This window comes from Streptopelia decaocto (genome assembly GCF_964273445.1).
Source record: "Streptopelia decaocto genome assembly, chromosome: 9".
NCBI classification, from domain to species: domain Eukaryota; kingdom Metazoa; phylum Chordata; class Aves; order Columbiformes; family Columbidae; genus Streptopelia; species Streptopelia decaocto.
This window is the reverse complement of record NC_138664.1, coordinates 17,974,401-17,997,391: the sequence shown is the minus strand read 5'-3', so window position 1 is coordinate 17,997,391 and position 22,991 is coordinate 17,974,401. Positions and strand designations below refer to the sequence as shown.

Genomic DNA, 22,991 nt, shown 5'->3' with positions numbered 1-22,991 from the left:
TGTCAGCTGCCCTGCTCAATGGGCCCTCCAGGGGCACATCAGGCTCACCAAGCTGTCCCTGGCCAAAGCTGAGGACAAGAGTCTGCTGTGTGCACCACACAACCTGCTGCTTGTGCCCTGTCTTTGTGCCTTGTTAATAAGAAGTCCTTTTGAGTCCCTGGGGTGAACCCCAGATTATCATCCCCACAGGAGAGGGACAAAGTGGTGCTTCTACCCAGTTGGGTCTTATATTAAAACATCAAGTTAAAACAGGTGTCAGGCTGCAGGGGATGCTTTGGGCTGACTGATGAAGGTGCTGTGGAAAGCTGGGAGGGTCAGGGGTCTTCTCCTCCTGCTCCTGCCCACCTCTGAGGCTGTGGCAGCCCCTCAGCCGTGGCTTTGCTTACTGCTGAGAGGTGGTGAAATGGGCTGGGAGCTGTGGTAGGAAAGCAAAGCTGCTACTGAAAGAGGTCCGGACTGCTCAAGTGGTGACTCTTTCATGCCTGCGTGTTTCAGGGGCACCTGTCAGAGCACTATTTAAAAAAAAAGGCAAGTAAAATGTCTAATCTATTATTCATTCTGGAAAAACCATTTCAGAGTAAAATAAAATATTTTCCTTCTCTGCTTCATTCTTAATATACTTTCTTCTATCTTTCTCTCTCCCTCACCTTCCTTCCACCCTGCAGGGCTCCAGGGAACAGTGTGTATGAAATTATTTTATAAAATCCAATAAAAATTTTAATCGGGTCAACATCATTACAGGAGAGGAAGGTGATGGAGCTTTTCTGATACATTAACAAAAAAAAAAAAAAGTGAAGAAAAAAGTGGTGTAAACATGCAGCTGTAGAAAGTGGTACAGAGAGCAGCACGCCTGGACAGCAGGCAGTGCCTCCTCCTCATCCTGTCTCCATGGAGCGCAGTCTCACGTTCAGCCACGCGCATGCCAAACCTGTGGCTGTTTGCTGACACAGCCGGAAGCACATACACCAAATATACCCCAAAGCAGGGAGATGCAGGCAAAAGTCTTTGGCTAGCACCCTTTAGGAGAACATCTGCCTCTGCCTGTAGGTCTTTACAGTGCCTTAGGCCCATATGTCCAGATACTGTCTGTAAGCAATGGTTAGTAAAGCAGAGGGACCAGCTAGTTATGTGGCAACTCCTGTTTTTAATCCTTGTCTCTCCGATTACCATGGAGGGGAATAAAAAGCGCTGGCAACACATGGTCATGCTCTGAGGATTTGCATAGTATATTAAGGCTTGCTAAGATCTCATTCCTATCCTGACATTTACAGAAACTGCAGCTGGTGAGGCTCCTCTCCATCTTCCCTCTTTCAGATTAAATGTGAACTTCTAAATCTGCCAGGAGGAGTGAATGGAGGGCTGGGGAATGTAACTGTCTCGTGCCGACCTCGGTTCATTACCACCATCAGAAACATGGAGCTAGGCCAAACGATAGGAGTGATGGATGTCCACGCAGGTCAAAACCCCTGTGGGAGAGGAGCAGACATACCGAGCCCTAAAAGTAATATACTGTTGACTCTGAGGGATTTGCAGAAGCCTCCAGGAATGAGGCAATCAATGCTTGGAATAATGTATTGTTGCCATCAGGTTCTGCAGGAGAATGCAGGAGGGGCTGGTTACCCATCACATGTTTCCCATGAAGGTCAAGGTAGTGATTGTGGATGACAGTGCCAGCTCTGGAGATGAGAACCATACTCAGAGAAGCCCACCCATGCAGCTGGAAACATAACTCCTGAGAGCAGCACAGCTACTGGTAGAGATGCCCATCTCTGCACTGTTAGGACTTGTCCTGTGGAGTTTGCCGCCTCCCTTGGGGAAGCAGGGACCAATGGAGAAACCATGGTGTCCTTGTGGTTTTTTGACTCTGCTGGAACAGAGAATTGTCCTGGAGGACTTGGGATATTTGTGTTGCAGTTTAGAGAAACTGGAGTGGAGGCTTCACCTTTGGGGATGAGGATGCCTTGTGTTTTCAAGCTGGAGACAGTCGAGTTTGAGTGGTGGTTGAGTTTACTGAGAGGGTGGCATCAGCAGGAGCAGAGCAGTGATTGCTGCCCTACAAAAGATGTCTGAATCCTGCCCTAGGACAGGAGGTGGCCTTGGGGCTGTATCCCCAGCCATGGTCAACCACTGAGGCTTTTCTAGTGACAGCACCCACTTACATCAGGGTAGGAGTGTGTTGCAATTCATCACATCAACTGCACCCTTAGTGGCCGTGTCCCTCTGCGTGGTGGTGTCCCTCGACATAGTGGTCTGCATTGTGGGAACATGTGCCTGGGCCTGTAAGCTGGAGCCTCTGCTGAAAGATGGGCTAAAATCAGAGTTGAAACATTCAGTGCTCCTGGAAAGAAAAATAAACTCACAGGCAAGTTGACAACTGCTGTGGCCATTTTGGCAGAGTACCTTTGTGGGGCAACAGGGATAGGGGTAACAGCCTTGTGGTCAGTGGGGACATCCAGAAGTAGAATCAGCCCCAGCCCAGGCTGTATCTGAGCTCGCAGCCCCCAGGCTGGCGCCTTCACCTCCCGCAGCCGCGGGCTGTGCGGCCGGCGGCAGGCAGAGGCGCCCTGCCCATGGCACACGGGCTGGCACCGCTGCTCCTCCTCGTGACACATCTCTGCCACCCTCTCAGTACACACACACATCCTACAGCTCTGACGTCATTCTCCTTCGGTTGATGCGAAGGGCTCAAAAATGTCCATTTTAGGGTTTTAGTATTTTGGGAGCCAGGCTGAAAAATCTTTTCATGGTCAGTGACAAGCAGCTTATGGGAAACAGATGAACAATACTCCCAGGAATTCCTCTTATTGCTGCTTGTGTTTAAAATCTAAAGTTAGAAAGGAAAGGAGGGGCAAAAAAAATAAAGTTTTGTAGGCTGAATTCCAGTAAAGTGTTATGAGAGTCTCTGCAGCTCTCCCTGTATGGATACAGAGCTCGGATGGCGGAAGTGGGCATGGAAAGCTTGGCTGGGTACAGATCTGATTTGGAGTGAGGCCCTTCTTCCCTGCCGGGAAGCTGCTGATCCTCTCGAAGGGTTCGGTCTTTCCTGGAGCTCAGAAAGAAATAGCGAGTGCACCTGGAAGCCAACCTGCTGCGGGGTCTCTGCACAGTGCACCCCAGCCAGGCCAGGGGGCTCTTTGCAGAGGAGACCATGGTCCTCTGGTCTCTTCCACCGTGAGGAAGGGGTTTGCTTCCAGGCAGCCTGATAGCGATGGAGGGCTTGGTGACCATCCTCAGCCACCACTGCTGTCTGCAGCAGGGTTGATTTGTTTGGCTGTCACCTTTCCCAGTGTTGCAGATGTGGCTGCATAGGTCCTACTGGATTGATGCCTGGACCTGCCCCTTCCTGGCTGCTGGATCTTTTCCCGAAGCCTCGTGCTGCTGTGTGCAGGGAGGGAGAGCTGCAGCTCCCGGTAATAGATGGCAAGAGGGACTGATGGCCCAAGTGGTAAATAAATCTTGTGGGCTGGGTGATATAATAAAACACTTGACCTTTACCCTGGTGGTTTATTTTGTAATCAGTGCCCAGCAATTGATTTACGGGATAATCAGTCTCTGCCTCTTTCCCTTTCTCTGGCCTTGGTGTTGCCTGCACCATGGTCCTTGCTTCTGAGTGATGACTCCGGGTTACAAGGAGCTCCCAGGGACAAGGCTGCCTACCCCTGCTCCCTTCTCTCCCCCATGCCCAGCTCAGGAGCATACGTGCTATTTACAGCCTCATCTGCCCAATAAATGCTTATTAGGTAGCTCTCATCCCTCTTGCAGGGGCAGCCATCTCCACCTTGCCCATCTGCAGTGCTCCTGGCTGACAGTTTGCTTTCCAGCACCACAGTTTATAACTCCTGCAACAAATTGTCCTGAATGAAAGGCTTTCATGCCTTGTGATGGATTTCCCTCATATAAATTGAGGCTGTGAGCATCCTTGCTCTTCCCAGGGATGCTCTGCACTGGAAGGCTGCAGCTGGAGCACTGAAGCTCGTGCAGGGGCAGAATTCATGGCCAGGAGATGCACATCTCTGCGGTGTGTTCACAGCATGGCTGCAGGTCTGCAGGGCTTGAGACAAAGGGCAAAGCAAAGAGCTGCTCCCTAACGTGCGAGTAACTTCCTCCCTGCCTGTAATGCACAGTTTTTCATCTTTGTGGCTGTTAAAATCCTTTCTCTTGCTCTGCCTTGTGTCTTCTCTACTCAGGACTGTGCTGCCTGACAGCTGGATGTGGCTGTGCTGTGGATGGGGTTGCAGGTGGAGGGGAAGGACCATTTTGTGTCTTGGGATTGGGCTAGTGAGGAGAGGGGCTCTGTCCTCCTTTGCTGCCCAGTAAATCTGTTCTTGCTGGGCCCTGGTTCCCTTTGCTCCTTCCTTGAGAGGCTGAAGGGATCCTCGCTGCTCTAATAGCTGCTGTGTGGCCAAGGCTGCCCGAGCGATCGATAGAGACCTTGGAGGAATCTCATAAATATGATACTGTAAGAAAAGGAAAGAGAACAAATGAGGGAGCTCAGTGTGTAGCGAGTGTCTGACAGGGAGCAGATTCACCCAGTCAGTGATAGCCTGAGGAAGGCATTTAAGTGCCAATTCCAGCTGGGTGGTGTTTGTGATGAGCCAGTGAGATATGAGCAAAGGAGGAAAGGCCTGAATTGCACCAAGACAGCAAGGCCAGGGCCCTAAGTTCCCGAAAAGCTCTGAGGAATACTTTCCAATTTTAATAGCATTAATTTTGGCCCAAATTTCTATCAGAGGCCCATCCTGGCGATGCACTCTTACATAGACCTGCATGTCTCCCACCCATCCTGAGGACATGAGATCATGTACCATGCTACGAGCAACCATGGTGAAATGGTGGCACCAGGAGAGCCACCTGCGTTGATGGAGACCCATGGGGCAGACTGAGGGGTGAATATAAAGTGCTCTGAGCAGGAGGCTGCTGGGAAAACACAGCCCCAGCCCCGTGGCATGTGGGGCACAGCTCTGTGTGTGAGGGACACCATAACCCTGAGGTGATGCTGTGTGGGATGTGTGGCTGGGCTGGCTGTGACCATTCCTAGTGATGGCACCTTTTCTTGGAGCTGTTTTCAAACATCTCCTTCTTCCTTATGCGAAGTCTTTCCTTATATCTATTCTAAACTTGCCTTTCTCTTATTTAAGGCTATTCCTTCTTGTAATACATCATCCTTGGTCAGCCTTAAAGGTTGGCAAACCCTGAGGGAAGAAAGGAGAGAGTTATAATGTCTGAGGGACTAAAGGTTTGATTTGGATGCAACCACATTTATTCAGCAGCAAATTACATCTTCAATCAAACCAATGCAAATCAGGCTCCCACTTCAGTCTATTTGTTTGGACTTAGTGAGTGCAAGGAGATTTATTATTTCTTCTTCTTCCTTCCATCCTGCGAAGTTTATATGCGCATGTACAGATCTGTGCACGCTCGTCCGTAAAAACCCTCTTCCCCCCGAGGTGTCATGCTGTTGGGAATAGGTACATGACGATCTCCGGGTGTGGGTAGAGCCTGTATCCCTTGGGAAAGCAGTAGGAAAACAGCAGTTTCTGCTCAGGATGGTACCGTGTGACGGAAGGGAAGGATACCTTGGAGCTGCAATTAGAGCTCTCTGAATAATTCAGTTTTTCAACGGGGTGTCTGAAGTAGAACAGTTAAAAAATGTCTCTGGGAGACTGACAGTGATCCCTTTCCCCTCACACACACCCTGAGGAAGAAACAAACCATGAAAATCCATTTCATTTGTCTGGGGTCATTTCATTTTACTTCTTGTTTGTGCACGCTGCTTGCTTCCTAAGTGAAAAGTGCTCTGTTTCAGAAATATCCAGAAAAAAAAACAGGTCTGAAGTTTTATTTTCACTTCTTTTTCTGATGTTCGTTTCCAAATCTGACCTGTGTGTCTCTGGGTTGATACAAAACCTGCATTTGAGGGAGGAGAGGGGAAAGGTAAATCTGTTGCTTTTATGAACAATTTCCCTTGCCTTTGTCCCAGTCTGCCCTAGACATCTGTGTGTCTGTCCCTGCTACGAAGCCTCTGTAAGTCCTTCTCCTACACCTCATGCCCTAGAAGAGGATCGGGGACTTGTCCAAGCCCCAAGTGGTGCCCTGGGCAGAGCCACCCATCCTGTGCTCAGATAGCGACACAACTCAAAGATGAGAGCAGCAGCCTGGTTTCCCCCTGGCAGAGGGAGGCTTCTTCCCCTATAATCGTCCTTTGTTTCTGGAACAGCCATGACAGCGTTTGCAGTGAGGAACTGCCGGTGGGGTTTTGTATTTGATCTGCTCCGACACGGCGCGGGGCGGGGGGTGCTCTCTGTGTCCTGCAGCGTCCCCGCGTCTGCGCACCCCTCGCACACCACGGCTCTGGTCCCGCACTGGCTCACGCTTGGGCTTAATTCACTGTGCTGCCACACTCAATAAAACCTGACCAGTAAAGCTCAGGAGAAGTTTGCGAGGTCTGGACTTACAATGGTAAACCCTCGGAGGCTGGAATCGTCTTGATGTTGCGTGTGTGTTGTGCGGGGTTTTTGTTCCTGCTTGCAGCCTCCTGTAACCCCTGCCTACTGAGTCCAATCTGGATTCACTGCACAGAGCGTTTTGAGCTGAAAACAGCTCTAAGCACCTTCTGAAAATTGTAGGAAAAATTTCCATGCTGAGGATAATGAGCGGTGAGTGCAGAGGGGGGACACAGCGGGAATTCCTCTCCTAGAAAGTTGCTCTGAGCCTGAATCTCAGTGCCACAAAAACCTTGGAGGATTTAGTACATGGGTCTAGTTGGTTTGGTTTTATTTTTTCTTTTCTTTTCTTTTTCTTTTTTTTTTTTTTTCCCTCCACTCTTGAATTGGGTCAGAAAGCTTTGCCTTTTTTTTTTTTTAATGGATCTAGAATTGCGCGTGATATTATTTCAGAAACACTGCAACCGTTGTGTGCCCGGCGCTCCCCCAGCTGCCAGGGTGTGGCTGGGAAGGGGACTGAGGGGCTGCCCCTGGGACACACTCACATTTTTGGGACTGGTTCCTCAGGGTTGGTGTTGTCTGTCAGTCAAAAGCATGTCCAAGTGGTGCCAGGGAGGATGGCAGGGCGGGCTGGAGGCAGGGATGCTTGTAATCACAACACAAGGGAGGCTGCTTGCTGCTTTCTTGAGCTGAAACCTTCTGGCCCAGGTGAGAGCTGGGTTGGCTAAGCCTGGCTTTCATGGGTGAGCACAGACCTCCAGCTGCTGGATCCTGGCTCCTCCATCATCCCTGGATTATCTCCTGGCAGAAGCAGAGCTGAGAGCTCGCAGACCTTTCCCCTGACCGCCAGCAAAGCCGGCTGTGAGCACCGGCTCCGGCACACAGCCGGCTCTGGGCTGGCACGTGGCAGCAGAGAAAAGGTCTCACAAGCACCAAATGGCTGCCTGTGCTTTTGGAGGGGAACGGAGCCCTCAGCATCAGTTAGTTGCCCAGATCCCTGGACCCATCGCTCTTTTCCAGGGACCTTGCTCACTTTAGGCAAGAGGAGCTCCTTTTCTATCCTAAGCAGCCCAGAAGTTGTTTCATTTATGTTTTGTGGTTTCTTTGCCCTGTACATATTTGCTTATCAAGCTAAAGTCATAGACAGTGTTATTTTTATGGAGAAATGGATATTTAAGGCTGTTCCACTTTGCTACTGTCCGTAATACTTTCTGAAGGCCAGACCTGTTGTTACAGGGCAGCTGGGGCTGTTACCAGGATTTCTGAGCCAGCTGGTTTATGACTTTAGCCCTGATGCCTCTCGCTTGGCTGGTCTGTGGGAGGCTCAGATCAGCTTGCAGGGGGTGCAGTGCCATTTTCCTTACACCATGATTCCCTACCTCTTCCCCTTTTGATCTTCTCTTCCCAGACAGGACTGCTTTTCTTCCCTTCTACCTTAGCCCCCGTCAGATCTCACCCACCTTTTTCCTCCCCAATTCCCATAGCTTCTTGAACGTACCGTCAATGACTGCTGGCTGGCTCTGCTCCTCTGGTTCCAGCACAGGGCTGGCCCCATGCCCTGCTTTCCCTGATGCTGATAAGCTCTCCCTGGAAACAGCTCCGCACCAGCAGAACGTTTCCCTCCTCCTGATTCCTTGTCCCACAGACCTCTTGCAGACCTGTCCTTCCCTTGGCAACCCAAATCATCTTTCCTGGTTTTCTGTCTACTTCCGTTTGTGTTGTCTGTCTGAAGATCATCTTAATTGCACCAGCAGACGGCTGGGTTCAGGAACAACTCCCCAGAGCCCATCCTCAGATGCCATCACCTCCTGTGCTGCCTGGACGAATCTCAGCATCCATGTACAAGCTCCACATGAGTAACTGAAGGTTACCCTGATCCCAGGCCAGCTCAGAGAGGGCTGTGCTCAGCCTGCTGCGTTCCCTCGCGTTGGGTTGCTAAGGTACAGCTAAAACTCTCATCCGAGTGTCATAATCTCATGGCTCAATTCCTGCAACATCCCTTTCTCTGGCCTTGACAAATGCAATCTTCTCCCACTCCTGCCTGTTCCGAGCTCTGCTGCAAGGATCATTTTCCTCGCCTGTCATTTTGCTTGTGTCACCCGTGCTTTACTTGCTTTTGCTGGTTCCTGCTGGCAAACAGCAGTTACCTGTCTCTGCTCTCCAGGCCTTTCACAGCTTTGTCTCCTGTTAACCTTGTAATCCCTCTCCATACGCAGTTTCTCACTGTCAGTCAGCCCCTGGTGACAGCCTCTGCCAGCTCTCGCTGTCTCCCAGCTCTCTGCTTTCTGCCCCAGTGCCTCTTGCTTGAAGAGCTGCTCCTAGATGCACCCTGCAAGAAATGTCTCCCTGCCCTTCACCTCTCCTTTGCCAGCCTTTGGCCCATGTTGGTGACAGTGGCTCAGGTGCAAGTGTAGGAACCACCTGTCTGTCAGGCAGTGACCCTGTGTTCTCTTGGTTCTTCTCATCTTCTGCTTAGGTTTTTGGGGCAGGGCCTTTTTTAGCAGTGGTTACCTAAAGTAATACAAGCTTGTGAGATCCTCCTGGCTCCATGCATGCGTGCTGTGTGTCTGTCCTGCTGTCATGCTTCATGGAAGCAGCGGTGACTTCAAGCTGACTTTGGCAGCCTAGCAGGGGATAATAACGTTCTCCCAGGTTTAGCAAAAAGAGGTGTCTGGATACCAGAGAGGGACCTTTACTGGCACCCAGAGAAGGAGACTTGCTTTGTACTGGTTTGTACAGCTCAGTGCTGGTGGGGGCAGGTTGAGCCCTTGCCCCTTCCTGCGTGATACCCACTCTATCATGCCTGAAGGGTGCAGGCAGCAGTCCCAAGGGAGCTTCCCCAGCCCCGAACCTTGCTGGGGCCTGAGGGACACCCTGGAGCAGCATTTTCCATTGCAGATCGAGTCCGGCCCCAGACGGTACCTGCCTGGGCTAATCCAGAGCACGGACAGTGTCGCGTTGATCCTGACCAGCACATGGAACCCCGTTCTGGACCGCAAGGGCAGGAGGGAGATGAAAACGCATCGATGCCTTCATCTGCCCTTATGGATTTTTCCACCATATTTTATAAGCGTTCATTTTTATTTATGTGAGGTTAAAGTCAGTCCAATTTGGAAATCAACTTGTCTAAGGAGCTCCCCTCAGATCTTATTAGCTTCATGTAGTATTTCTATTCATTTTTGCTAATACCATTCACCAGGCTGGCTGTGGTGGAGGCTGCGGGAGATGGTAACCCCCTCCTTGCCAGGGCGCTGGGGGTGGCTGTGGGGACACCGGGATCTGGCCATGTGAGGGGCTGGAGCTCCCGGCTTTCCAGCTCTCCACAGCCAGGGGAGGCATTTTCTGACATCTGCTCCTGCCCAGTCCCCCCTTACGGCACCCAGCATCACCAGCAGCCCGCCTACCGCTGCTGGCTCCGGGGGAGGCTTCACCTGCCTGCACTGGAAATCAGTGGCTGGTGTGGACAGAGAACAGTTAAGAAGTGCTCATGCTCAGGCTATCCTTGTAATTAGAGAAATTCCTGGAAGAAAAAAATAAAAATAAATCCATTGAGGGCTTTTAAAGGAGAGATAGGATGCCTGACTCAGGAAGTCCTTCAGCCACAGATTGCCCGCGGCTGGAGGAGCGTTCTGGGGAGGTGTCAGTGCACACTTGGCCGGCTTTTACACCCATCCCCTGGCATTTGCTGCGGGCCCTGCCGGAGAGGATATTGGCAGGACGGAGCTTTGCGCTGGAGCTGGCAGGTCTACATCCCCTCCTGAGGAGTTATTTCAGTAGCCCCAAAGGAGCTGTCTGCAGCCAGGGTTGCAGCGTTAGGTGGGGGTCAGAGCCAGCTCCAAGCGGTGGCCCCAGCATGGGATCCATACCCCCTGTGCCGGTAGCACAGCATGTGTCTGCTGAAGCGTCACGGCTGCCCTGTCTCTCCCCTGCCTTTGATTATTTATTGAAGTGGCTTGATACTGGGTGACTGTAATTAAAAGAAGAAAAATACACACAATAAAATGATTTCTGAAATGGCAACATGCTGGATGCAGTGGAGCAAGGAATGTATTAAATATTTATTGCCACTGGTCTGCTGGAGGGAAAATATTAAAATTATTTAGCCTGAGAAAAACATTTTAATTATTTAATTTGAGGGGAAACCTCCCCCACAGCCCTCCTTAGTACTAAGCCTCAGACAAATGGCAGCATAATTCAAGGTTTGATTAAAATCTGAATGGGACAAAGGCCTGGAGATTGGAGCAAGGTCTGGGGAGCCACGGGGTTGCCGTTTGAGCCTGAGGGATGCCCTGGCTCTGCCATGGCAGGTCTGTGTGCGTGATCCAGCGTCTTGAAGGGTAAATCTTCATCTCGTGCCCAGGAACAGTTAGCCAGGGATTTGCTCCACATGCAGGAGCCTGGGCTCAGGATGGGAGCTGCTGGGTGCATCAGTCACAGCATAGGAAATTGCAGCAAATTACCGTGACCCACCATCTGCAGCTTGAACTCTCTGGGCCCGTGGGTTGCTCTGAAGAGCTTTGCCTGGGCAGGAGCTCTGGTGCTCCTGTAGCAGCAGCCCAGCTCCAGCACGCAGGCTCTGCTGTGCTCACCAGGCGTGTCTGGTGCACGGGACGGGGTTCAGGCTGTGCGAACGAGCCACGGGGCTGTTCGGACACCTCTGTCTGGTGGCGTTTATATACTGCGGCTGTGAGGCTTTTCCCGAGAGCCTCTGCACATCTCTGCAGGGAAGGCTTTGGGGCCGGCGTCCTGTCGGCATGTCCACTTGAGGCTGGAGCTAAGAATCTTCCAGCTGCATATCAAAGATTGGGAAGTACGAAGCGTGAGGTCTGGCAGCAGTTGAGTGTTTTCTGTGAGAGGAGGGGCTGTGATTTTTTCCCTTGTGTCTCCAGATTGACAGTCTCTCATTATTAGCCCCCTGGAAACAGGCACTTTGACTGAAAGAGCCTTCACTGTAACAATCAAAGCGGCTCAAGAATAAACATGGCTTGGCAAGAATAAACACAAATTGCAGCGCTTGCTGTGAACAGTGATATCCAAGGGAGCAAACATCAAATGAAGGATTATCCCTGTTTGCGAGGAAGCTCTTCTAGCAAGAGATTGAATAAGGACCATCTGCAGCCCAGAGCAAAAGGGCTACCAGGAGAACCTGCTTGTGCCATCAGGAGCTCTCTCGTTTGAAGCTCATGTGGTCTCCTTTAGGCATCGTCTGGTTTTATTTCACATGCTCTGTTGGCTGCTGAAGCCCTGAGCTCTTTGCAGGCACCTCCAGCTTGCAGACAGCCTGGGCAAGCCCAGAGAGCCCGAGGAGGGGACTTGTCTGGGAGGTGGGTTAGACAGGATGAGGAAGGCTTGACTGAGATGGGCAGGCATCGGACCTGGCTGGGGCGGCTGTTGGCAAACGCACTGAGCTCCTGCGGGAGCTGGAGGATGGTCACATCCACCAAATCCTGCGGGAAGCTCCACTCTCTGCTCCTGACACTGATGCTGCCGGTCTTGGGGCAGAAGCCCCAAAGGCAGCTCTTAACCCACAGCCATCCCTGTCGTGGGAAGTGAGCACGAGCAAGGCCTCCTCCCCAAACCCTTGCTGAGAGACAGCCTGCACGACATAAATCAAATTTGGAGGCGCAGAGGTTCCATAAACAAGCTTATTTTCTGAAGCCGTGTCCCATTATGTTATCTGTCACTTTATTGGGGTTTCTGAGCCATTTATTTTTATGTATATACATTGGAGCTGGTGAGCCAGTGCTGGCCTGAGAGTATAAAGCTGACAAGACACGGTAGCAGCGTGTGAAACCTGTCAGCAGAGCAGCCGCCTGTGAAATGAGCACGAGAGCTGATGCCGACGATTTTATTTATGGGGAATCTCAGGTAAGGTGTGCTGGAGCGGTGGGTGCTGCCTGGCACACACCAGCCCCTGGCCGTGCCCCCCTGGTGCCGCTGGTCCCAAGCCCCCCGAGGGGGACCAGTACCAGACCCATCACAGGCAGGGATAAGGTCTCAAGGCAGCTGGAAATGAGATTTTCTTCTTAAGGAGTATCTTAAGCTGCTGAAATACTTCAGTCACCCAGAGTCCATATAAAAGGGCAAATTTTCTTGGGATGGAAGGTAATGAATACAGTTCTGCAGCACTTTGCTTTCCAATATTGATCTTTTTGGTAATTGTTCTCTTTTCTGTTTGTTTCTTTGTATTTAAGATAAACTCAGATGTAGTGTAAGGATTTGTTCTGAAATGGGAAAACTGGAGTTGCCTTATCTAAAAAAAGTGGGGCTTTTAAATATTTTTGAAATGTCTTTGCATTTGTTTTACCCCTGGAGCAACATCTTGCCGAACTCAATAGTCTTTAAAAAAGCCTAAATGAACAATTGTTTCTGTCATATTCCAGGAGAAAAGTATTTAGATCAGCATTTTTTCCTTTCAGTTGGAGCAAACATTTTGGATGCAAGATAGTTCTATGGGTCATTGAAAACCCTGAAGTATCATCTAGATTGTCACCAGGGTGATGGTACAGAGCACAAACCCTACTCTTCCCCTGTTCTGACCTTGCTAAATCCTCTGGTTTAGCACTGAGGGGATGATGCTGCCGTGGTCTGATCCTTCAGCAGGCGAAAAGCGCCGCTGGTGCACAAAACCTGGTGAGGTTTTATTTGACAGCAATGATACTTAAAATTGTAATCTAGACTCCCACCCTGTCTTCATGGTTCACAAGCAGTTAGCAATGTGTCATCTTCCCAGAGCCAGCCGCGTGTCTCGTGGGCTGAAGGCCACGGGTCAGGTGGTGGCATTTTTCCTCCTCAAAGCAGCTAAGTCCTGACCTGTTGGTAGGATATTTCCTGGTACTCCTCTGCTGCCTGCTTAAAAGTGAGTGGTACTATTTTAATCCTCAGCTTTCTCTCCGGATTGCACGGGGAGCACGTTCCCTCTCCTGGTTTCCCTTGCAAGCTCTTCCCCCAGCCCGTCGCGTGCCCAGCAACTGCAGGAATGGCCTCTCCTGCCTACTTTGTGAGTGAGCATGGGCAGCTCTGCCTGATCGATCTGCTGCCTTCCCGTCTGCATCATTCCTCTGCAGGTCTGTCTCTCACCTGCGTGGGCACTGCTAAATCTTCCCTGGAAGGAACAGCTATTTGTCAAGTAAAATAGGAAGGTTTGAGTCTCCCGCTCCCCAAGGCCACTTAGCAGGGCTCTGGCTGCTCTCTGGACACTTGCTTTTCTGTGCCAGCAGTACGAGTGAAAATGAAGGCAAAGAAAGCTCTTTTCTGGAAAAAGAGTTGCCTTCCCCCTGCCTGACGGCAGTGCCGCTGCTGGGAGCCCTCGTGGCGAGCGCTGCCTGCCGTTTGTCCATCCCCCTCAGCCTGGAAATGTGCAACGTGCCCCAGGTTTACCCTCCATGGAGCGACGGCGGTGGTCCGCGCACCGTCGCCTCGTTCCTTTGTGCTTCCCTGCACCAAGCCACTTATTGACTGGGAGCGTAATTGTGCTGCATCTTGTCTAATTGGTTTGCTCTGTCGCTCTCCATTTGCTTTCCCTGTCTGCACCCTCCCCGCTCCGTCAATGCGCCGAGCTCGAGCGTGAGCAGGGCACGAGGCCACAGTCCTGATTGCTGGAGAAAAAAAGGCACCCAACTTCCTCCTTTCTTCTCCTAAATTCAAATGACAAGAAACAGAGGAAAACAATTTCGCAAACCCTTGGCAGAGGGCCAGCTCTGATAAAGAGCCGTAATTAATCTCCCCAGCTTTATTAGAATATCATTACAATTAACTCAGCAATCTTCTGTTGATCAAAGCCATTGTTCCCCGCAGAGCAGAGGAAGCCAGCGTCAGCCTGGATTGTGCAGTGCTTTAAAGCATCAGGATCACTCCTGCCAGCCCAACAGCAGCCGCTCCGTCCTGCTGGCTGGCAGCACACGGGCCAGCACAGGAGGCCTGAGCTGGCACAGCCCTCTGTCCGCAGCCGGCCTCTTGAGACACTTGCAGCTTTGATTTATTGTTTTTAGCTCTTTTTTTTGTTGAGCTATATAGCCCAGATCTCTTGCAGGCATCTCGGTGTCCCTCTTTCCTGATGTAGATGCTTTTGGGTCCAGCCTTTTAAGCAGCGGGTTTATTCTTTTGTGTGTGTTCACACAGTTTTTCGTGTGCGTGCTTCCCAGCCCCAGCTGGGGATGGTACGGTGAGTGCTGCAATAATACAGCAAACAGCAGCATAGCAGGTGGAGAAACCAGGGGAAACATTTGTGGAAGCCACAGTTGAAAGAAAGAGTTGTCAGAATGAAGCTTCATAAGCTCTGCAGTTAAATAGCCTGAGACGTCTGCTTATAGAAAAGCAGAGAAAATGAGCACCGTTAAACTACCCCTTTCCTTCTTTTCAGACTGTTCTTTTAATATCGGGTATTTATCTGTAATTTAAGCCTGTGATTAGTTTTATCAAAAAGATAGTTCTGAGGCAGAGATCTTAAAAATGATTAGGTGTGTGTTTGAAAGACAAGAACAGCTCCACTTGCACTGTAGGATAAAGACGTATCTGTTTACTGCCTTGAGCATCCATCTGGGAGGGTTTGTGCCAGGAGGAACCTCCTGGATCTCCCCAGATCCCAGCCCACCCCAGACTTCTCACTCTTCTCTGAAGGTGCCAGCGCCAGATCCTCTTATCACTGGGCAACGTTGTTTGAGGTGATTTTTGCCCTCTGTTTTCAGCCTGAGGTAAGATGGCATCAGTGGAAGTTTTATCCCTAATGTCTCTGCCACAAAGGATTTATATGCTCTGAGTAGGCACGGTAAGTGTGAAACCATGCTGTCTGGTTACACAAAGACAGGGAAGTAGAGGAGTTTTAAAAGCTTTGGGTCTTGTCTCCAGTGGTTTCTGGAGCAGGTTGCAATGGGCGGGCAAGCTGCAGCGGAAAAGGCAATGCTAAGCTGCCTTGCCAGGATGCCGGGGAAGGGTTGTTAGATGAAGGTGTCTGGAGCCTTCACTCTTGTTTTTTGTCCTGAATTCTCATCTGTTTGGATTGTCAACACTTGTGAGCCCTGGGAAAAAGAGAAGAGAAAGAAAAGGCAGGTCTATGGTTGGCTCTAATTGACCTTGGCATTGTCCCTTTCAGCAGCCACTCAGGAGAGGGGAGCAGCTGCTCCAGTCCATTTGCTGGTGCAGATACAGTGATAGTGGGGGCAGCCCTGCCTTAACCCTTCTGAGGTGGGGAAGGAGGGACAGGGCTGCATTTGCAGTGCAGGTTTCCTATGCACAGTGCAGGGTATGCTGAGCCTGTAAGGGCCAGAAGGCAGGCACTGTGGCTTCGTGTCAAATGCCACAGTCTCCATCAGGTCCTTTGCTGGTTGGTCCCTGTCACGGAGGCACTCCGAGGTTAGTTTAAGGGACAACAGGGTCCAAAACAACTTTTATTAAACCAGTGAGAAACATGGTTTTAGCACTCCAAAGTGACTTGAATACAGGTTCGGATATCAGTTGAGGAAAATTATTAAGGGGCAGCAACTAATACAACAGGCGGGCCACAGAGTGCATGCACGTGGCTTCACCAAAACAATGCCAGAGTCATCTCTGAGTCCGGGAGGAGTACACACTTGCCTGAACACAGTGTGGGATTATTTTAAAGGGATACACGTACTCGTAGTGAGTACGGAAAGTGTACACTCGCGATTCTGCGAGGGTAAATTTATAATACACTCACAATCCTGCGAGGGTTAATACACGTGCAAATGTGCACGGAATATTACACGTGCTTATGTGGAAGCACAGGAGGAAAATACACTCGAGATTGTGTGAGGAAATAATTTATACACGTGCTGGTATTGAGCATGGACAGTTACATATGCAAATGTGCATGGAAAGTATAAATACACTCGCAATCCTGCGAGGAGAAGTTTTACTCACAGCCGTGGCAGCAAGGCAAGCGCAGTCTCCATCCCGGGGGGCTCTCGGCGGCAGCATCTGGCTCATGCTTCGAGAGACCCGCGACAATGGGCGGAGTCTCGACGAGAGTCCCATCTTTTATAGGCTGACCAGCTCTGACTGTAGGCATTCCAGAAGCTTCTCTGCACCCCCACACTGGCTGTGGGTGCCCCTGAAGCCTCCAAACATCCCCCACACTGGCCGCGGGCACCCAGCGGCTCCTGGCGCCTTGGTGCTCCCTTCTCCTAAGGGCCCTGGCCAGGGTGCTCTGGGGCCAAACAAAAGAAGCTGTCAGCCTCAAACAGCAGAGAGAGGGAGATGTGCCTACTCCTTCCATACTGAAGGACGGAGGGGGAGAGAGGGGGGTTTGCATCCTGCCACAGTCCCTAAGATGAGAACTTGTCCTTTGACACTCTGTCCACCAGTGCTCCTCACCATGGGCAAGGGCAGGAGAGGTGGGCTGAGGACTGGAGGGGATGCCCAGCCTGGGCTGAGCAGGCTCAGGAGGAGCGGGCGCTGGGGAATCTTCTGAAGGGCTTAAAGCAACACTTCCCTGTGCACCTTCCCCGGGAGCAGCAGGCACCGCCGCTTCCCAGGGGGCTGGGGCCATTAGTCAGGCTGCCGGCGCGGCTGCCTCGGGTCTGCAAGTGAGATGCAGGGGCTGAGTGTCAGGTTGTTATTAAATATCATTAGTAAGTGACAAAACTGTGTGGAGCACTTCAGGCACAGACAATGGCTGGAGGAGGATCGTTTGCAGTGCAGGGAGACGAGTGAGCAGTGAAGGTCAGAGGTGCCTCGTGCTGGGCTGCCTCGCGCTCCATCTCCCGCTCCTCGCCTCGAGGAGGCAGGAGGGATGGGCGCTTCCGTGGCAGGAGACACGTGTTTGCAGAGAACCTCTGTGTGTCACCAGGGGACTTCAGCACACCCAGACATGGGGTCCCCAGGACGGTCTGTGCATGAGGAAGGGTGACCTGTGTAGTCCCCAGATCCTCCTGCTCTTGTTTTGGCATCTCTTACATTCAGCAGAGACAACTGGAAAAGAAATTTTGCAGATGTTTTTCTTGCTAACTATTTTCCATGCTTCCTCCTAGAGAGAGAAGAAGATGGTGAACCGCTGAGAAGGCAGTGCCCAAACCGGCAGCCCCAGCATCTCCGAGAGAGCTGCCTGCTTGCTTCAGTGCTTGGCCAGCCGTGGAGCTCTGCGGAGGAGGAGCTGGCTTTAGTGGCCGTGACACAAAGAGAAAAAGCCAGAAAGCACCTGTCTAAGGGGTGAGAGGCAGAGGCACCGCTGGTGAACGTGCCTGGAGTGGGAGCCAAGGGATGGCGAGTCGCGTAACCATTTGCTCCAAGCAATCGCAGGCCGTCAGCAGAGCGGAGAGGCGCTTCCTCGCATTTATTTAAGGCGAGATGGCCTAGTTTTGTGCTTTCAGTGGAGTCCCTAATTATTCTGCAATCTTTGTAGTGAGCTAATTAGTTTTGCAGCACTCAGGGCTGGGGAACACTGATAGGCTTGGGAAGCACAAGCTGGAGGGACGAGGAGGAGGGAGGTGGTTGACTGGCAGACAGGAATGTCTGGGAGCAGGGCAGGGTTTGGAGAGCTGATGGATGATGGTGCGGGAGGGATGATGGAGGAGGGAAGAGCCATAATCTCATGCCAGGCAAGGTGCTGGAGTGTAACGGTACAGGGGACAGCGATGGAGCAGCAGGCGGTAATTGAGGGGGCTGGCGAGGTGGGGCCAGAAGGATGGTCTGTGCGAGAGAAGACACAGAGCCCAGCACAGGGCTTGGGGGTGGGATCCTGCTTGATGGGTGCACGGCCCCACGCGGGACAGGACAGAAATGCCCTCCTACATGGACATCCTTGGGCAGCTGCCTGTCCCGGGGTGCTGCTGACTTTGGGCTTGCAGGACTGGCAGTGTTTCCTGACTGTCCCATCTCTTCTCTAGCTTAGTGGTGACACTGGAGCCCTGCTGGGAGTGGCCAGCCTGGTCCCCACCACACAGAGTGGCTGGTCCCCAAGCTGGGTGCTCATCTTCCCACCCATCAGAGCCGGTTCCTTTGGAGAGAGCCGCCACAGACAAGGTAACCCGCGTGGATAACTGGCCCCGTGATGCTCACACATACGCAGCCAGCTCTGGTTGGTCTGCGTGCATGGATGCCTCGCTGCTCTGACACGGGGTTGTGCTCCAGAGCCCTGCATCTGCACCGTGAGCACAAAGGTCTCATTCCTGTTGTCGCTGTCATTGGGAAGTTCCCAGTGGCCACTGAGTGCAGCGTGTGACAACTCTGAAGTGCCCAGGTGGCCATGGATTTATTAGGATATTATCCTACTAGTGCCGCAAATGGCATCATCTGTCTTCTAAACTTTGCACTTTATTTCAGGGAGAGAATTTAGTATATCCAGGCAATATGCTGTAGTTTTAGCATATGATAAAGCCCTGCTGGGAAGTATAGTTTTATTGATTTTGTTATTAAAGTGCCACTGGAATAAATTTGCTCATTTGAATGAAATGTCTTATTACCTGGATCGTAACAGGAACATGATGAAATCTCCGGAGGGGCTGGAGCCACCCGCTGCCTGGTGATGAGGAGCTGAGACAGAGCAGCGACAGGGACCCGCAGCTGCCACCCTGCTCACCCCACGCTGGGTCCGTCGTGACCCTCAGCACCCAAGGCTGCTGGGAAACTCTGCTTGGAAACCTCAGGATGGGAAGAAGCTGCAGTGACAGAGGGAGCTGTGTTTTACTTGAGTTTGTATTGTTCCTCCGGTCCTTTGCTCAGGTAAGGATGTTGTTTTAAAGGGAATTAGGAAAAACCTTTCACAGGGCTATATTTCTTTAGTAGCACCAGTAATGGAGGTAGATTGGGAAATGAACCATTCCCCATTACACTGGGACCTAACTGCACAGCCCATGCATTCCAGTTAAAATTTGATTGCCTTGAATCCTGCGGATTATGGAAAATAAGAAAAAGGCCTAGTAAAATTTATGGGTTTTAATCATAAACCGATAGAATCACAGTAAATCTATCATAAGCATGCAGATATAGACCCAGAAAAAAAGAGAGAGAAAAGCAATAGGCCACTTTTTTTTCCTGGAGGAGCTGTATGTACCCATGGCAGGGCCAGGGAGATGGGGAGCAGGGCTGATCCCCCAGCCCTCTTCTCCAGGGTGCTGAGCCCCTGCACCTCAAACCTGCCTCTGCCATGTCCTGCCAAAACCGGCAGCAGGGCTGGCACTGCCGGGCTCATGCCCTGACCCATGGCAAACCGGAGGGCACGTGGGGACTGAGGAAGGGGGAGGTGGGAGAAGGGGGACAAGGCCAGGGGGTGGAGGAGGAGAGGGAAGTGAAGGGAAAGGAGAAAAGGAGGCAAAGCCCGAAGGCATTTCCATCCTCCCCTCCATGCCAATGTGCTGCTCACCGCGGAGGGAGCGGGATGGGATGGTGCCAGGGGAGCAGGGAGGTAGAGATGTGGGGGAGAAATGGTGTGCAGAGCACAGATGTGGCAGAGAGAGAAGGGCATCTGACAGAGAGAAATGGCAAGAGAGAGAGAGAGAAGCACGGAAGGCAGAAAGTATTTAAAAAGTAAAAAAGGAGAGAGCAAGCGATAAGGAAGAAAAAAGGTAGAGAGTAAAAAATTGGCTCTGAAGCAGAGATAAGAGAGGGAGTGCAGTTAGTGAGAGAAGGAGCAAAATTGAGTGAGATAAGGCCTGATAGAGCTGGGGGAAGGCAGCGCAGCCCGGGCTGTGGGCAGAGAGCCGGGACTGGGGGGCACAGGGGGCGAAGGGCCTGCCCAACCTGACCCCCTCTCCTCTGGCCACCCGTGTAGGTGAAGGTGCCGGTGACAACCCCGGCCTGCGCTGTTCTACGTGCTCTGGCCATCCGGAAAGAGGAGCTGAACGGACACAGGGGTTGATGAGGAGGGTCAGGGATCAGCAGGTATGAATGTGTCTCGCATGGGGTGCTGGTAACTCTGCTCCCGGCCCAGTGGAAGGGACAGCTGTGTGCTGGCCAGCCACAGCCCGCACTGGGGGAGGTGTGGAGCCTGGTGGGGAGGGAGCTGTCTGGGGAGGGTGATGCACCCAGGCTGGAAGTGCTGAAGACCCCCTCGTCCTCCTCCCAACGCACGGTGCCTGTCACGGAGATCCCCACGGGGCTCCCATCAGTCTTGGGAGCAGGGGAGCTGAGGTACGTTGCACACGCATCCTCCCCTCCTTGCCCTAGACACACCTCTTCCTGGGTTTTTTACTACCTCTTTTAAGCTGTTTTATTAAGTGTTTTTCATTTATCCTTATGAAAAAAAAGCATACCACTAAGTGCTGTCTGGCTCTGACACATAACCCACAGTTACCTGAAGAGCAATGCTGGAACCCAGCCCCTGCTCTCTCACCCCTGATTAAGCTGCAGAAGAAATACACTTTAAAGTTCAGCAAAGAGTTTATTCTTTAGGGTTTTTTTCCCCATCTTTACCCACCGTGAGAATTGCTGAGCTGAGATGCTGGCCACTTTGAGATGCTTTTCTTATGCTCCATCCATCTGCTTTAATCACACGGTGACTGAAAAGAAATATTATCCAGTTCACAAAGCACCAAAGATTAAAAAATCAGTGTGGATAATAAACTGTGTGGAGGCAGCAGTGCCACAGAGCGGGGGGCAGACTTGCTAACGAGGGCCTTGGAGCCGCAGGTTGGATGCAGGGCAGGCAGCGTGGCCTCACCCGGGAGGGCTTTGAGCACAGAGGTGGGTCTGGGGACACGTGTGGGTCTGGGGGGCTGGCCCCAGGCTGGTAAATATCCTGCACTAGCACAGCCCAAGATGTTACGCAGAAAAGAAACAATTTTCTCTCTTCTTTTCTTTTTCAAAGCTTCTTTTTAACAGTGAAAGGCTTGATTCCTCCCTTTCATTGCTGGGATGCTGTAGTGTGCTGCAAATACCTTGTTGGACTTGATTATTAGTATGTTTTTTTAAAAATCTGTGTGTGTTGACTTAGCTCTTTTAGCTCTTTTAATCACAGCATTAAAAAAGGATAACTGGAGTCAATTAAGAAGCTCTTTCAGGTTGCCAGTGTTAACAGCTGTCCAGGAACATGGAGACCCCTCCACCTCTCTGCCGCCTCTTAACTGCTGATTGTCAGTGCTGGCAACAAGGCTCCAGCTGAGATTTCTGCACCTCACGTGCCACTGCAAGCGGCTTTTTCGGCTGCACATCTTCCTCTGGAGGGCTGAGGCCTCGGCGCATCCCGGCCTCTCCCAGGGGAGCGCCGCTCCAAACCTGGGCAGGTGGAGCTGAGAGCACCTGCCTTCAGCTTCAGGTACGGTTTGGGTGGTGCTGGTTGTGGCTTTGTATTTAGCTCCCTGAAAATGTTGGTTAAACACTGGTGGGAAGGGAAGCTTTCAAAGAAGCATTTTGCTTTGGCTCTTTTAAAAAGTAAATCAAGAACAAAAGGCTTTTAAAAATAATGTTTTGGTTTCAAAGTTATAAAAGAAAGATGAGTTAGAGATGAGAAACTAACAAATCAAAGCTCCTGAAACCCGCTGCGGAGAAAGAAACACAAAATGCTTTGTTTGAAGATGAATGGAAAGCTGAAACCAGCAAAAAAACGCACCCTCCCCACCAGCACAGATGTTTCAGGTTGGTTCTTCTAGATTGGCACATTGCTGGAAGAAAAGCAAATCCATTCTTTTCCCTGTTGGCGCTCCAGGTTCCTGTAGCTTATTTTGTTATAGTCTCGTAGTGACTTTGATCCCTTGAAGACTCCTCAAGTGCTTTACAAATCAAGCATGCAAATCTCTCCTCGGCCACCTTGGCGATGCCGCTGAGGCTGGGTGGGCAAGGAGCCGATCCTGGTGGCAGCCGGGAAGGATGGGAATTACCCACTGCTTCAGGAACACTTAGAAAAACCTTTAGTGCCCATATTACCAGTGTTTGCAGGGACGTTTTGTGCTTCCGGCACAGTCAAAGGCCATCACCCTGTGCTGGTGTCCCAGGGCGCTGAACCAGGCCTGTTTCTCCCATGGAAAGGCCCTGTGAGGGGGTTGGCCTTGGCCTGCACCCCACTCTGTGCCTTCTGGGGGTGGGAAGGTGGCACAAACCAACTGGGGACACGCTGAGCAGCTCTGATGATGCTGCTCGTATTTTCAAAGCTTGACTTGAGGCATCTCTTTCCCCATGACTCTGTCTCTTAATTTCACATTCTCCTCTCCCATTGCCCTCCTGACTTGCGCTTTTTGATTCATTTGCTGTACACCACCACGCTTTCTGTAGCCTGTGCTGTGTCTCACTGCTGCAGGTCACTCTGCTGTCAGGGCAGGGTGGCACTGTCACGCTGCTCCCGCGCGGGATGCACCCATCAGCACAGCCCTGCTCGGGGCCGCGTTATCCCACATGCCTCCCCTGATCCTCCTTGGCACGACACAAACCTCCCAGATCTCCCGCACGCAGAGCTGAGCAAAGAGACATCGCTGTGTGGTGACCACACTCCATGCTGAGGGCAGGCAGCGCCATGCAGCCTGCACCACTGCGCCTGTTCTCTGCCTTGGGGTGGGTGTGTGTGTCCCTGCACATCTGTGTGCGTCTGTGTGCCTGTCTGCGTGAGTGGCGGATGCACTTGACACGCCCCTCCCCCCCCCAGCCAAACCAGCAGCAGTTTGG

General features: G+C 51.6%; 1 protein-coding gene across 2 annotated transcripts in view; it reads left to right on the top strand.

Moving 5' to 3' along the window:
* Positions 1-20,836, top strand: part of HMG20A (high mobility group 20A) — a 167,347-nt gene extending 146,511 nt beyond the window's left edge. Inside the window, exons 12-15 of one of the 2 annotated variants that reach the window (XR_014184893.1) lie at positions 17,432-17,609; positions 18,287-18,422; positions 18,877-19,121; positions 20,170-20,836. The gene's annotated coding sequence lies outside the window, so the exon portion shown is untranslated. The remainder of the gene's footprint in view (positions 1-17,431; positions 17,610-18,286; positions 18,423-18,876; positions 19,122-20,169) is intronic. The other variant, XR_014184894.1, reaches the window with a different exon arrangement.
* Positions 20,837-22,991: the final 2,155 nt, after the last annotated feature.